We start from the raw sequence: 15,830 nt of genomic DNA, 5'->3' as shown, positions 1-15,830 counted from the left end.
TTGAAAACCATAACTGCAACCCATAATTATAAAAACAGCAGTCTGATGGAAAAGGTGGATAGTCAACTCACGTTTAGAAAGAGTTCAGTAGCAAATACAACAAACAGCATTTGTACATACTGTACATTCCGGTCAAAACTTACCTGCAGTTGTACAAACATAACGTCATGCTTCTAGATGATGAAGTGCTAGTCTTGTGGACAAAACAAAGCCAAAGCGGCTTTCTGCTGAGCTGTCTGGGATTATAGCACCATCTAGCGTTCAGGCATTTTGGGATGTTCACTTAGCTCACTTGCTCAAGTAATATCTGTCTCAATGACACATATCTCTAAGTGTGAAATGTAGGCCACTGTGTCTGGAAATGGAGAGAGAATGAGCGAAAACAATATCCTTATGTAACTACAGGTGACAAGAATAGTGAGGGATTAGTGAATATAAATAATATTATCTTGGCAATAAGCTTGAATTATATTGTCCTGCACACTCATTCTCTCTCTCTCTCTCTCTCTCTATCTCTCTCTCTCTCTCTCGCTTGCTCGATCACTCTGTCTACTTATTTTTGATGAAAACACAAGTGTAAAACAAACATAAAGCACTGCAGACACCCATCTTTTCTGGTACTGAAGTATTTACAATACTGACTGCGTTTGTAAAGTATATTGGTATACAGATATCTGTCTGATCCATTTGGCCTTTCTGACCTTTGACCTTAATGTTTATTAAATGACTGAAAATCTTCATAGGCATTTGTTTTTATTGCAAACCAAGTCATTCTTTGCATTATCTTTTTTTGTAACAAATTCCAAAAGACATAGGAAAGGTTATGAAGATGAGGCCTGTAGACATGTATGTAATTCAGGGGTCTGCGGATTGGTCAGCTTGAATGTTTCAGACATGGGTTTTGGTCACACAAAAAAGAAGGTTGTGACAGTTGTCTCTTTTTCTCCCTGGCTGTTGCTTTGGCTCTTTAGAAACTTTGCTTTCTTTCTTTCTCTCTCTCTTTCTCTATTGGGTAACTTTTTGCGTTTAAGCTGGGTACAAATAATATTATGTTTTATCATTATCAATTTATGTTTTATTTATCATACATTCTTTTTTTTTTGTAAATAATTCAGCTGTAACCATAACAAGCTATTGTTATTAAACCATTTTATTTAGTTAAGTTTAGTTTATTTGTTTACAGGGTCAATGCACATTAATAAACATTATTGTAAAATGTGCCAGAATTAGCCAAGAATGGCTATTTTTCATCCGTAGACCCCTTACAGAATGTTAAAAAGTCACACCTAAAATAAAAGCACAACATTACACATTAAATACACTTTCATATAAAAAATACAGTTAAAAAGTAAAGAAAAGAAAAAAAGAAAAGAAAAAAAAGAACAGACTGATGGCAGCAGAGGACAAAAAGCCAAAGACAACAGTACAAATGTGTCAAGAATACAGTACTAATGCTGACAATGCTGATTTTTGGGGTGTGTAAAGTCTTAAACATTAAACAGATATGTACATATTTAATTAAATTTTCCCAACTAAGCAGGTTGTATTTCTTTAATATTAAACAATGGTGATATTGAACTGATTTCTTATCAAGGGTTTTTATGGATTGTTTGTATAAAGATTCAAGTGGCTTCAGAGTAGTGATGCTGGCTTGGGACCAAGTGGTTAAACAATAAGTGATGTGAGAAATGGATTAGGGCAGCCTCACATGACATCTGATCATGAATAAATCTAAAATTTGCTAAACTGAATCTGACCCGGTTACAAACCTTTTTAACCTGAGACTGAAATGATAGTTTTGAATCTATTAAAACTCCAAGGTACTTGTACTCAGATACAACTTGTAATCTTTCCCCTGATACAAATACATCTGGTACTACACTTGGCCTACCATTCTTAGAAAAAAAAAACATACACACGGTTTTAGAGATGTTCAACTGTAAACAGCATTGATCTAACCAGGCTGAAAGATGTACCAGTGATTCTGTGAGTTGGTCTGCAACTTGTAACACACTACTACCATGAATAAATATAACAGTGTCATCCGCACACATTTGTATGTTATTGTTAGGACACATAGATGGAAGATCATTGATATATAAAGTAAAAAGTAAAGGGCCCAAAATAGATCCTTGTAGAACACCTGAGGATATACCTAGAGGGGCAGATTTGTAATTTAGTATATTAACACACTGTATGCGACCAGACAAGTAAAATTCTATCCATTTTAAAGTTTGTGGTGAGAAGTTAAAACCAACTAATTTGGACATGAGAATTCTATGATTTACAGTGTCAAAAGCCTTCCTAAAATCAAGAAACACAGCCCCAACGATACGCCCCCTATCTAATAAAGACTTTACTTTTTGAGTAAAGTAGCAATTTGCCATCTCACTTGAATAGTTTGCTTTGAAGCCAAACTGCAATGGATGTAAAGCAAAAGAACTATTATTTAAGTAATTTGTCATTTGTGTGGCTATCATTTTTTCTGCAATCTTTGAAACTATAGGTAAAATACTGATAGGTCTGTAATTACTAGTAGAGTGTGGATTGCCACTTTTAAATAAAGGCACAATGACAGATGATTTCCAAGCACTGGGGAACATCCCCTGAGAAATGGACAGATTAATAATTTTGGTGATCGGCTTTGCTAGAGACTCACTAATGTTTTTTAAAAGTATCACATCCATCCCAAATATATCCTTTGCTCTGGATGATTTAAGAGATGTAATTGCTCTGTTGACGTCTGATTCGGAAACTAACCCTAGAGAAAAAGCTTGTTCTACTGTGTTTACTTGATGAACTTCTGAATAATTGCGAGAAAAACACTGTGTGATTGAAACTACAGAGTCCACAAAAAAATTATTAAATACTTCAGCTATATTAGCTGACTTATTGATCATTTCCACATTTACCATTAATTCAATTGATGACCTATCTTTTCTTTTATCTCCTTTTAAGTAGTTCAATTTCCAGGTATGTGAATCACTTTTGATTTAACATTAACACTTAAATGCTCTGTATTACAATACAACATAGACACGATAGCAATACTCTCCCAAATATTCTAAAAGTGCCTATTTCCATTATTGGTATAACACTGAGGCTGGTTAAAATAGAAATGTATAGTTTTACACAATCTTTCTGATAACATTTCTTTATTCATTTGGCAATACTGCAGCTTGAACCATAGTATCTTGGATGCAACCTTGTTGATGCAAGCTGATGACTGCATATCTCAGTGATGCAATGCTAGACACGATGCACTCAAGGAGCTAGTGACATCACTGTAAGAGGTAGGGTTAGGGGTGGGGTTAGGTGAGCACATTAAAAAGCATTGGATTTAGTTTGTTTAATTTAAAACTTTATTAATTCCCTTGGGGCAATTAATTCTGACACAGTGGTGCTTTACAACAAAAATGACACACTTAAAAGAATAAGCACCAACACTTAACATCAAGTACTGATAACAATAATAAATCAAGTACTTCAATAACAATAATAAATATTAATCCATTGATCAACTACATTTATTGCAGATGTAGCTGAGATGCAGCTCTGATTGCACTGCACCAGGACTGCATCCAGACTCTTGCCTGAATCCAGACTCTTGCCAGTAGTCTCCCTTACATGAGCTACTAATGTAAAAACAATAAGTAAAACAATAATTCACATTCATTTGGGTGTTGTTAAACCAAGTGCAATTTAAAAATGTACTTTTTGTTACCTTTTGTTTCATTATTTAGACTTCTTTTCCTGCCAAAAAAGACATTCAGATGATGAAATATTACAATTTGCTTTTATATGTAAAATCAAATTATAAAACATATACAATAATGTAACCTTGTTAATGTACATACCATTTTAAGTGCTATCTAGAACCTATGAAGAAACTGTAAATCTTTGGGATGGTTAAGGTGCTTTGTGTCAGTAAAATCTACTTATAAAATTTAAGTTAATGTAATTAATAAAGTATTTTTTTTAAATTGCATGTTAACCACCCCAAAAAACCACTGTAGGACCATCACAGGATAGCACTTAAATAGGTCTTTTATAATTACAAGCTGCAGAACTGCTGAAGAACCTTTAATTCATATTAATATAGTGGCTACAAGGTCAACTTTATCATAAAGTAATAATCAGAGGTTAGACAATGAAACTGAAACACTCGACAGTTTAGTGTTTTAGTGTTGGAGTTTTCATGGCTAAATTTGACCAGCCTGGTGGCCAGTTTGATTCCACAGTAAAAGCAGAGTGTGAAGGTTTAATTAGCAATAATAGCAAATATTGCAAAGCACACAACATGTGGGTGACATATCAGTGTCCAAAAAGGACAAATTGTTGGTGCGCCTTTCGCTGGTGCATCTGTGATCAAATTAGCAAGTCTTTGTGATGTATCAAGAGCTATCATATCCAGGGTAATGTCAGCATACCAGCTAGAGAGAAAAAAACACATACAACAAGAGTAACTGTGGACACAAGAGGAAGCTGTCTGAAAGGGATGTCCAGTTGCGAACCCAGATTACGTCCAAAAAACATAAAACCACAGCTGTCCAACTCACTGCAGAATTAAATGTGCACCTCAACTCTCCTGTTTCCACCAAAACCTCGGCTCAGTTGGCGTTTCTGTGTGGAGATTGCATGTTCTCCCTGCCTTCGCGTGGGTTTCTGCCGGGTGCTCCGGTTTCCCCTAGAGTCCAAAGACATGCGGTACAGGTGAATTGGGTAGGCTAAATTGACTGTAGTGAGTGAGTGTGAATGTGTTGTGTGGATGTTTTCCAGAGATGGGTTGCGGCTGGAAGGGCATCCGCTGCGTAAAAACTTGCTGGATAAGTTGGCGGTTCATTCCGCTGTGGCGACCCGGGATTAATAAAGGGACTAAGCTGACAAGGAAATGAATGAATGAATAGTTTTATGTACAACTCCACGGTGGCAAGTGAAACTCTTATCAGAAAATAAACAACCCAAAATGCAAACTATTCAAATTCCCCATATTCTGCTATTTAAAGCTATTTATTCTGCTATTTATATATAAAGTTTGTATTTTTATAATCAACACAATATACTCCTGGCAACAAGGTGGCTCAGTGGTTAGCACTGACACCTCACAGCAAGAAGGTCACTGGTTCAAGTCGCAACTGAGCCAGTTGGGGTTTCTGTGTGGAGTTTGTTTGCATGTTCTCCTTGTGTTGGCTTGAGTTTCCTCCGGGTGCTTCAGTTTCCCCCACCGTCCTAATGCAGGCAGAATAGGTTAATTGGGTGAGCTAAATTGTCTGCAGTGTATGTGTGTGAATGAGGGTGTATGGGTGTTTTCCAATGCTGGTTTGCAGCTGGAAGTGTATCCGCTGTGCAAAACATATGCTGGATAAGTTGGTGCTTCATTCCACTGTGGCGTGCCCTGATGTATAAAGGGATTAAACCGAAAGAAGATGAATAAATGAATATTTCTTGGTTCATTTTTTATTCTGTCAAAGATTATGATAAAATATATTTTTATAAAGAAAAAGTGTTACCAGCATGGAGTAACCGTCTGCCTGACTAAATAAATAATGTTTACATTATTTCTCCTAGATTAATGACAGATAATCCTGTACTGAAAACAAAAATTAAATATTCCCTGTATCACTATTTACCTTGAATTGTACACTGTAAAAAAAAAAAGTTGAGTAAACTTAAAATAATTAGGCAACCTATCACACATAGCTTTTTGAGTTAACTCAACAAACAGGGTTTGAAGACCAGTGAACTCAAAATATTTTGTTGAATTCTTTAGTTCTCTGAACAAAAAGTATCATGTTCACCCAACAAGATATTTTTGTTTGCTGAACAAAAAATATCATGTTCAACCAACAGGATATTTTTGTTTGCTGAATAAAAAAATATCATGTTCATTCAACAAGACATTTTTGTTTGCTGAACAAAAAATATCATGTTAACCCAACAAGAAATTTTTGTTTGCTGAACAAAAAATATCATGTTCAACCAACAGGATATTTTTGTTTGCTGAACAAAAAATATCATGTTCAACCAACAGGATATTTTTGTTTGCTGAACAAAAAATGTCATGTTCACCCAACAAGATATTTTTGTTTGCTGAACAAATATTATCATGTTTACTCAACAAAATCTTTTGTTTGCTGAACAAAAATTTTCACGTTTATTCAACAAGATCTTTTGTTTACTGAACAAAAATGATTATGTTTACCCAACAAGATTTTTTTAGTTTACTGAACAAAATAAAACAAACTGATTCATTATGCATTTACTATTAATTTTTAGGATTCAAATTAAATACACAAGAATAGTCAATTCACTTTTTTTTATTTTTAACTGTGTTCAAATCACAATCCAAAACATTTGCATACAAAATCAGCATTTGACATTAGCCGTGTTCAGCATTGGGCTAGTTTGTACACAACTAGTACTGAATGTTTCCAGATTTGAAAAGATTGTACACTGCCTCAACATAAAATAACTGGCAACCTTACTAAAACCAAGCTATTAGTGTGTCTAAACACTCAAACCAGGTGAATATGCAATCATCTAATCAGAGTAAACCCTAAAAGCCACTCCATTCATACAGTCTTTAAAGTGTACTGCACTTTTGTCAACAAAGTAAATAAAGTCCAAAAACAGACCTCAAAACATTGAAACAGTGGCACATTAGGAAGTGGTCACGGGTCAGTTGCCGTTACTGTGTGGAGTTTGAATGTTCTCCCTGCGTTCACGTGGGTTTCCTTTGGGTTCTCCGGTTTCCCCCACAGTCCAAAGACGTGTGGCACAGGTGAATTGGGTAGGCTAAAATTGTCCGTAGTGTATGTGTGAATGAGTGTGTATGGATGTTTTCCAGAGATGGGTTGCAGCCGGAAGGGCATCCGCTGCGTAAGACAAGTTCATTGCGCTGTGGCGACCCCAGATTAATAAAGGGACTAAGCCGAAAAGAAAATGAATGAATGAATGAACTGAACTCTCGCAGATCATGTGCCACCAACCTCCATAAAACATGCTGAATCACTTAAAAAGTATATTTGAGTTCTTTTGGGTGTTCCATATTCAGTCTATACAAGAGGCTGAACAAGTAAGCGAAGGCTGCAGGCAGATGTGTGATATCCTGAAGTACTATGGCCTCCTCCAAGATTTTAGCGAGGTTCATCACATATTGCAGGGATGCAGAAGTGCCATTATCATCTTCCACCACAGTGAAGATTCCAATCCTTTAATCTCTGGTGCTGTGGTCTTCAGGGTCCGTGTCCTTATAGGAGATTAAGTAATGGGAAAATTAATTGATGTGTAATATTAATTACTACTTATTAATGTTATTACTATTATGCAAAGAAAATAAAAACATGTAATACTTTCGTACACACAAACAATAACACTTTGAATAGTCTATAATATATAATAATTGAACAATATATTGACAACTTTTTAATATTTAGCAATTTTTTAAACTTTTATTTTACATAAAATTGCAAAGATTTACTTTTATTTGATACAGTTTCAATTGTGAAAGTTGTTTATTGTCCTGTTTAGAATATAACTGAGCCTTTAATTGTCATTCATAAGGGATTTATAAAGCATAAATAGTCCTCACTTTAGATTAGGTCACAACTGGATGAAGTTAAGCTCATAAAGCATATACTAACATACAAAGTAACTATTATTACATACCTTAATATTAGGATATTTAAATGTTAATTTGAATAGTTTATTAATCGTGTACTTAAGCATTCTGAATGATCTTAAAAACACCAACTATTCTTAAATAACTGGTTTGTAAATAATGCAATACTTAAATTAGTAATACAAATGAATCATTAAAGTTAAAAAAAATACAATCATTGAGCACTTCATGTAGAGTTATGCTTAACAGAAAATAAATTAACTATTCGCTAATACTAAATAAATTATTTATAGCGTGCAGCTATTAAAAGTGTTACCAAGCAGACTAATAAATGTAGAATAGGGTATGAAAATGGGTAACTTACCAGACATATCTTGAGAAAGCAAGCAGAATTTTTACGAAGAAAAATTGGCAATCCCTCAAGAGCTGCTCTTTCTCGATCTGTGACAATATCAGTGACCTAAAGGAAAGTCATTTACAAAGGGTGTTTTACAATCTTATTGTTTTGTAAGTAAAAATGTACTTAGTACATTTAAATGAGCATAGTATTTTATTCATGCTGTTGAAAAAACACATGTTTTTTTTTTTTTTTTTAAATTTTGTGGTTTCCATACAATGGAATTTGATAATGGTTGTGTTGGCAAATTTAGAAAAATGTTTAGTTTCATGTGACAATTACTTTGAGTTAAAAACTACAGCTATTATTTTCTATTTTCCTCTTTGAATGTATTCATTTGAAATGGTCACTCAAAACAAGTGAAACATCTGTTATTTATCTTACTTCCATCTCACAATCAAAACACAACTTGACACAATTAAAATTAATGCAAAAGGGCTGGACAATTAAATTGTTGCAATTACGTTTTATTAGACTGTATTACCTGAGCATGAAATTCTTGACAGGACAAAATATGTTGCACATGTTAAAAACATCAGACGGGTGTATAAGAAAAAAAAAATCTTAATGAGTACCTGCTCATCCATCTTGTTTAAAGTTGTATCCATCTCTGGACCCATTGAATCCCTTCTTTTCTGTAGAGTTTCAGGAGAGGTGCTGTATATTTATCAAGTCACTCGATTAACTGTCTCAGGAGATCTACATTACAGATCTGAGAAAACTCTGTGCAGATCTACAATATACAAAAAAAACATACATATTAATTTTTACACATAATATATATATATATATATATATATATATATGTAAATGTAAATATTTAAATGTTCAAATGCTGAATACAGATGTATTTTGAATTACCTATAATAATAATGTTGTTTGTTATTTTTAGCATTATCATTACTACCTTGAATGAAACCAAAGCAATTGCAATATAGTGACTTACCTCTTCCTTAAAGTCCAGGTTATCTCTCTCTAATTTCTTCCTGGCTAAATCTCAACAACTTCTTTTGGGCAAAGAGAAAAGGTTTCTTGCATCTGCTGGTGAATGACCGTCAAATTTCACTGATGATAACAAGTCTCACCTCCTCAAGGAAATCTTGCATTGAATTATGTCATTGTCAATATTTCAGTCCTTTTGAGCAAAAAGAAAGAAAAATATATATTTAGCCCTTTATATTTTTTATGTAAATAAAAGCTAGCTGACTGTTAAAGCAAGTTGGTCTGAATATGATAGACATTTAGTCGAGCTAACAAATCAAGCAATGAATTACATGAAAATCACACGATTTTCACACAAATTACACAGTTAAACATGTCACCGTTTGTTCCACTGGCTCTGGCTCCACTTCACTTCCTAAGCTGCAATTGCCTCTTTGAATATCACACTAATTGTACAAAAATTGTACAAAAAAAAAAAAAAAAAAAAAAAAAAAAAAAAAACTACTAACACTTCCCTTCTTAGACTTTACAGACCTGAAACTTGCCTTTAGTACTTATTCATTGTTGCTCTTAGTTGTGTAAATTGCTTCCTTGTCCTCATTTGTAAGTCGCTTTGGATAAAAGCGTCTGCTAAATGACTAAATGTAAATGTAAATGTAAATGGTTCGAAGGGAAAAAAGGTTATGATGTGCGCAATGCTGACAGCAATCTAGATAAACAGGACATAATGTTATATTTGACTTGGATACCTGATCTGGTATGTTATATGATACTCATTGTATTAATCGTGAGTTATTAAAGCAAATGACTCGATTGAAATCGCTATTTGTTTCAAATACATTCACTCTAAACTTTTATTGATGTAAATAGCCAAAACCAAGTGCACGAAACAAGTAACTCACGGCTAAATTATAACAAATAGTTCCGTATTAGGATACACGCGCACATCAAAGCCAACATATCAAATAATATAACGTTAGATGACAACAAAAAGCGACATACATACCTATGATTTAGCAGAAACGTCGTTGGCCTGCTCTTAACTAGGGATTGCTGGCGTGAAACTGATGTTTTGACACAGTGTCGAGATCCCGAAGCGCAAGTGTTTCGAATCACTGCACCGAAGCATGATCCGAAGCAACCAAGTCACGTGACTAAAGTGTTTTGAAACACCTAGTCACGTGACTAAAGCGATTCAAAGCATCGATCAGCTTAGAAACGTTTCGAGACCTGGTGAATCCTAATTTGACTGCCAAGGTCTCCAAATTATCTCTGTCTCAAATGGCTTAGAGCACTGTGGGTTTGCTTATTGATGCTTAGCATGATGTTTTGGGTTCGAATCCCGACTTCGAAATCATGGTTTTATGTATTTTAATCATGTTTCTGTTTTGTGTAGCCTAAATAGGATACAGCTACAGTTACGCCATCAATTTAGCATCATTTTTGTAACACTGTAAAACAATAATAAATATTTTTACAGTATGGTTGGGTTTAGGGTTTGGGTAGACATTAATAAAATACAATAAATGGGAAATTTAATGAATAATATAAATAATTCTTGATAACTTCAGGCCACCGTTTTTGATCTAGCAACAACCCTGTTTTAAGACAAAAACAAGACATATTTATTCACAAATTGTTTATTCGGATATCAGACCAATGTTGAAACAAAACGATACAAGAGCAAAGCATTACCAACTGGTATTAAAGCATTTTAAAACAACTGATACTGACTGGCTTCGAAACCTACTACTCCTGCATGGATGTCTGACACCTTAACCTCTGTACTATGTTACTTGAAGCATTCCATTTCACAAAGTGGGATTTAATCCCTCAATTTGTTCAATCGTTCTTTGCTGAAGCTGTTTCAGTGCAATATATATAAAAAAATGACCACTAAATGTCACTGTAGAGTGAGGTTTCGAAACGTTTCGAAGCTTCGACACATTTGCTTCGACTGTTTCAGTGTTTCACGAAGCCTCGCTTTGCCCACCACTACTCTTAACCGCTCTATCACGGTCTCTCACATCATTAATACACTGGTAAAATAGATCGGGCAGTCAGATGGGTAGCACATCGCACAAAAACATGTATACAATTATATACAATCGATTATGAAAACGATTGACACGTAGCTCCACAGAAAGAAAGATGGTTCGTTTTGTCGCGCGCACGTGACAGGTACCCCCTGCAGTGAGCTATAGAAGTAAATTGCGCATGCGCCAGAAGCTTATAAGGCGCATGCGCCAACAAGAAGGGCACGCATCAACGCAAAACTAAGAATTTTGTATTAGTTCAACGAAATATTTTAAGTTTTTCACATTGAAGCACCATATTTGTTGAACAAACTAACTATTATTTGTCAGCATTTCAAATGAAAATATTTAAATTCAGTTAACTTATTAATCTTTGTTCAGAGGACTTTTTGAAAGTTGGCGTTTTTACAGTGTAACAGAATTCACAAATATTATTATTATCAGCATTTGTGTGGTGAAGTGAGTTAATGACGGTGGTGTAAAGTAACAAAATATAAATACTGTAATTGCGTAGTTTTTCTCAGGAATATTAATTTACTAAGTACTATTAAAATGTGTACTTTTATTTTCCCTTGAGTAAATCTTTAGTGCTGTATTGGTGCTTTTATTCCACTACTTTCCTTCGCTCTGCAGTCACTACTTTATTTATTTTTTTGTCTATGGGGATTACAAAAGTCACTTCTGTGTTTCCAGTCCAATCAAATCGCACATAGAAGGTAAATCGGATCATAATGAACCATCTCAAGACATGAAAGATTTATAATTGCTGCAAACTGTTTGGAAGTGTTAAAAGTGTCCAAAACTATATCCAAAATCTTTACACGCATTGACCCAGAGACTGTTTAGATACATGCCACTGATGAGAAGATGACGGATGTTTACTGTATGATGACCAAAATAGCCTTAAACATCCAGCAGGCACAAGACGTCAACATGATGTCAGATTGACATTGTATCCCAACGACGTGGCAACGCTGCATTTTGTGTGGAAATGAAAATCAGGCTGAAATCAGAACTCAATGTGAGGCCCACGTCAATGTCCAACTTAAAATCAAGCAAATATCAACGTCTAATGATGTTAAAGTTGTGTGGACATTACTACCATGATGTCCATCAAATGTTGGAGTTTGGTTGTCGTACCTGCCAAATAAATGTCTGCATTTGACGTCAATATGTCTATAAGATGTTGGCTCGAGGTTGGATTTTGGTCACTTTCTAACACAACCTAAAATTAACCAAACATTAAAATAACTTTGTCCTTGGATGCTGGCTATACATTGAATTTTGGTCATCTGAAGTCACAACCTAATCTGATATTAACGTCTTGATGTTGTGTGCAGTGTGCCTGCAATAACCAAATGCACTACAGAACGTTAGGTTTACACATATCCACAAATTACATGTAAATGCATCAGCTTTTTACAGAATACTCACTACCCACTGATCTTAACCACTTTTGTAAGGTCTACTCTTTACTCATCGATCAGGTAATATTTACAACAGATAATTTTACTCGCACTACATTTTTAGGCAAGTATTGGTACTTTTACTTGAGAATGATTTTTTAGCACTCTTTTCACCACTGGTTAATGATGCAAACTTTTCTAATTACACTCCAAGGATAATAAACATTATAACTTAAAACCCTGACACCCCTAATAAATATTTTTTATAAAATATTTCTGCTGCCCCCATGACTCCCCCATAATTTTTTTAACCATATTTCAGCTTTTCCAACTTTACAAATTCGACACCTTCTTGGCTCCAGTTGCCTCATATAATAGCACAATTACCTCTGGTTGCACACAGGACTGTTCACTAAGTGTATCAAGACCGCTCCGTACTCTGACATCCATCTTTTTGCATACTATTGCATATTCGGACGCGGGATTTACCTCAGCCCTCCCGAAAAACCATTCTCGGCTTAGGCTGAGATGACATGTATTATTCATCGCAACGCCCCATTGTTTGACCATTAAGATGATGTAACATCTCCATTTTGGCTATGCGGGCGGACTGTCAGGGTCCCGCTCCATCAGGAGACGCGTCTCTTGACTTTTTGAACTCGGTTGGCTTCTCCACACGACGCCAGCCGTGTAAACGCGTCGTCTATCACGGGTGAGGGGGAAACGATGGCATTGCCATTGATAGCGTTTATGCTTCGCCGCCTCACCGACATAATGAGCACATTATCGGCGTGCTCGAGGACCGCCGCTCGCCCCCGCACTTAAAATATTCACGTCCTGTGTGGATGAAGAAAGGTAGGAGACAGCTGGTGAAGAAAGACTGGGAAAAGACTGCATTTTGTTTTTCTATACCAAGGCGTCTAGTGAAAATGAGTTATATCTAGTTTATTTAGCAAATTAGCATTGTGCATCTGTGGGATGAAGACAGCTGTCAATACTGGAATGCAATTCAGCACCATGGACAGGGCTAATTGTTATATGCTAAATGAAGGGCCTAAAATAAACAGTCAAACAGCACAAAATGTGAAAGTGAGATTAAACACTACTCACCAGATGGCCTGTAAATTATAATTACTTTTTGCTTTTACTTTTATTGTTACTTTTATCATTATTCATTTTAATTACTTTTATTTCATTGTTATATATAGCTACAGATGTGAAAAACATCAGGAGACCACTTGAAACAATGTTTCAAACTTTTTATGAAACGAATGATAACATTTTAAAATCTTTTTTATCTATATTTAATATATTAAGTAATAAAGTTTTATTTTCCATTTTTATGTATTCATTCATTCATTCATTTACAGTACCACTAAAACAGTTAGTGATTTTGCAGAGAATAGATAATTTAATAACCAACCATAATATGTGCAACAAGACAATAAGAAGCAATGCGTACTTAACTGATAACAATAAAAGTGTTGTTTGCTATGATTGACTCACAGACATGTTTCATATGTTTCAGTGGCTATTGTCACACTTTCATATTTAAATCTACATGAAAAAGATGTCTTTCTGCATGCAAGCCTTTTTTAAAGCACTGAATGCTTCTGTTGTGTCACCATGTAACCCTTATTGACTAAAGGAAGAGTTTGTGTGTTAACATGAACATAACCTGTCATTTGAAGACATCCACTTTTCTACACATTCCAAACCACAAAACATATCCCAAGGTTAGCCATAATGAGCAGGCATAGAACTACTTGAAGAGTTTGTGGAATTTCTGCGAAAATGTAATTTCTGCCTTTCAGAGGCTCATAATAGATGCACAACCTTGAACGTGGATGATGGTGTTGCAATATTGCTAACAAATGCTCTGAGAGCTCTTAAAACTTTGAGGAATTTTTTAATAATATTTCTATGGTTCTACAAGTTTATGACAGGGAGCAAAATCCAATTATATTTTCTAATTATTATAGTTTTTGTCTTCAGTTACCATAATATACAATGCTAGGTTTTGCGTTATGACAAACACTTGTGATATACACTTTGAATCTTTGCAGAGTGAAATTTCAAGCTTGAAAGTAATAAAAGCCTAACAGCCAATAAAAGTGTAGGATAGTAATAAAATGAAAGTCTTTAAACCTTTTTACAAATCACATTTTAGCAATGCTTTTTTACAAGGACATGACAATATTGCTGACATGATTTCAGATCAAATATTGATTAATCAAAGTATCCAAATGTATTTAATTGCAAAATTTGTTTCCTAGAATGTAAATGTTTTTTTAAGCATATAATTTTCTTTGTTATACTTTAATTTAATTGTTAACTACTTTAATAACCTCTTTATTATTGAGATATTGGCTGTATATTAGGATTTATAAATTACAAACCCAAATCAGAAACAAAGTTAGAACAGGAGCAACTTAGAACTGGTAATCATCAGGAAAATTGGTTAAATAATGTTGTGATTTAAAACAGGTGTTGTCAACAGGTGATTGTAATTATAATTTTGTACAAAAAGAGCATCCAAGAAAGGTCTAGTCCTTTAGAAGCAAAGATGGAACTCAGAACTGCATCAAGAATCGTCATTCATCTATAAGCAACATCACCACATGGGCTCAGATCTACTCTGGCAAACCTTTGTCAAGTACCACAATATGTAGTTACATCCACAAATGCCAGTTAAAACTGTACTGTGCCAAAAGGAAGCTCTATGTTAATGGTGTTCAGAAGCACCGCTGATAATGTAAACGTGTATTGTGGTCAGATGAATCAGTATTTCAGGTATTTTTTGGGAGAAATGGACACCATGCGCTCCAGACCAAAGCAGAAAAAGATCATCCAGACAAAAAAAGCCAATGTCAGTCATAGTATTGGGTTATGTCTGTGCCCTTGGCAAAGGTAACTTGCACTTCTTTAATGGCACCAATAATGCTAAAAAGTAGATTTTGGAGCACAATATGCTTCCTTTTTTTCCAGGGATGCTCATGCATATTTCAACAAGACAATGCAAAAGCACATTCTGCACACATTACAAAGTCCTGGTTGTGGAAGAAGAGGACAGATACTGCAGTCCTGGCTTGTCACCAATAGAAAATGTGTGGCACATTTTGAAGCACAAACTGCAACAATGAAGATCCCCATACTGTTGTCCATCTTAAGACTTGTTTGCAGGAAAAAATGGGACAAAATTACACCTGAAACACTTCATCCCCTGGTGTCTTAGTTATTCATCTTTTAAGTGATATGAAATGGAATGGCAACATTACAGAGTGGCAAATATCTTACTCGTCCAACTTTTTTTTTTAAATGTGTTGCAAAGAATCAAAACTGGAACACGTGTTTATTAAAAAAAGTAAATGCATAAATTATGAGATACACGTTAAATAACAAATTTATTTGAATTTATATTCTCTGCT

At 34.7% G+C, this 15,830-nt stretch overlaps 2 long non-coding RNA genes across 5 annotated transcripts in view; both read right to left on the bottom strand.

The window, feature by feature from the left end:
* LOC141379115 (uncharacterized) overlaps positions 1-15,830 on the bottom strand; it is a 53,326-nt gene that overhangs the window by 28,533 nt on the left and 8,963 nt on the right. For 2 of the 4 annotated variants that reach the window (XR_012395106.1, XR_012395105.1), the window contains exon 1: positions 144-202. The exons of 1 other annotated variant lie outside the window; for it this stretch is intronic. This is a non-coding gene — a long non-coding RNA (uncharacterized lncRNA). Of the gene's footprint in view, positions 1-143; positions 219-15,830 lie in introns of those variants that run through there. One more of the 4 variants, XR_012395107.1, reaches the window with a different exon arrangement.
* On the bottom strand, positions 6,302-10,005 carry LOC137488524 (uncharacterized). Its single transcript, XR_011007593.2, has 5 exons — positions 9,967-10,005; positions 8,965-9,153; positions 8,594-8,751; positions 7,986-8,081; positions 6,302-7,249 (listed from the first exon to the last, which is right to left on the bottom strand). It is a non-coding gene; the product is annotated as an uncharacterized lncRNA (long non-coding RNA).

Source organism: Danio rerio, chromosome 19, assembly GCF_049306965.1.
Source record: "Danio rerio strain Tuebingen ecotype United States chromosome 19, GRCz12tu, whole genome shotgun sequence".
In the NCBI taxonomy this organism is placed as follows: Eukaryota; Metazoa; Chordata; class Actinopteri; order Cypriniformes; family Danionidae; genus Danio; species Danio rerio.
Note: the sequence above shows the minus strand (reverse complement) of the source record. Positions and strands in the feature narration are given on the sequence as shown.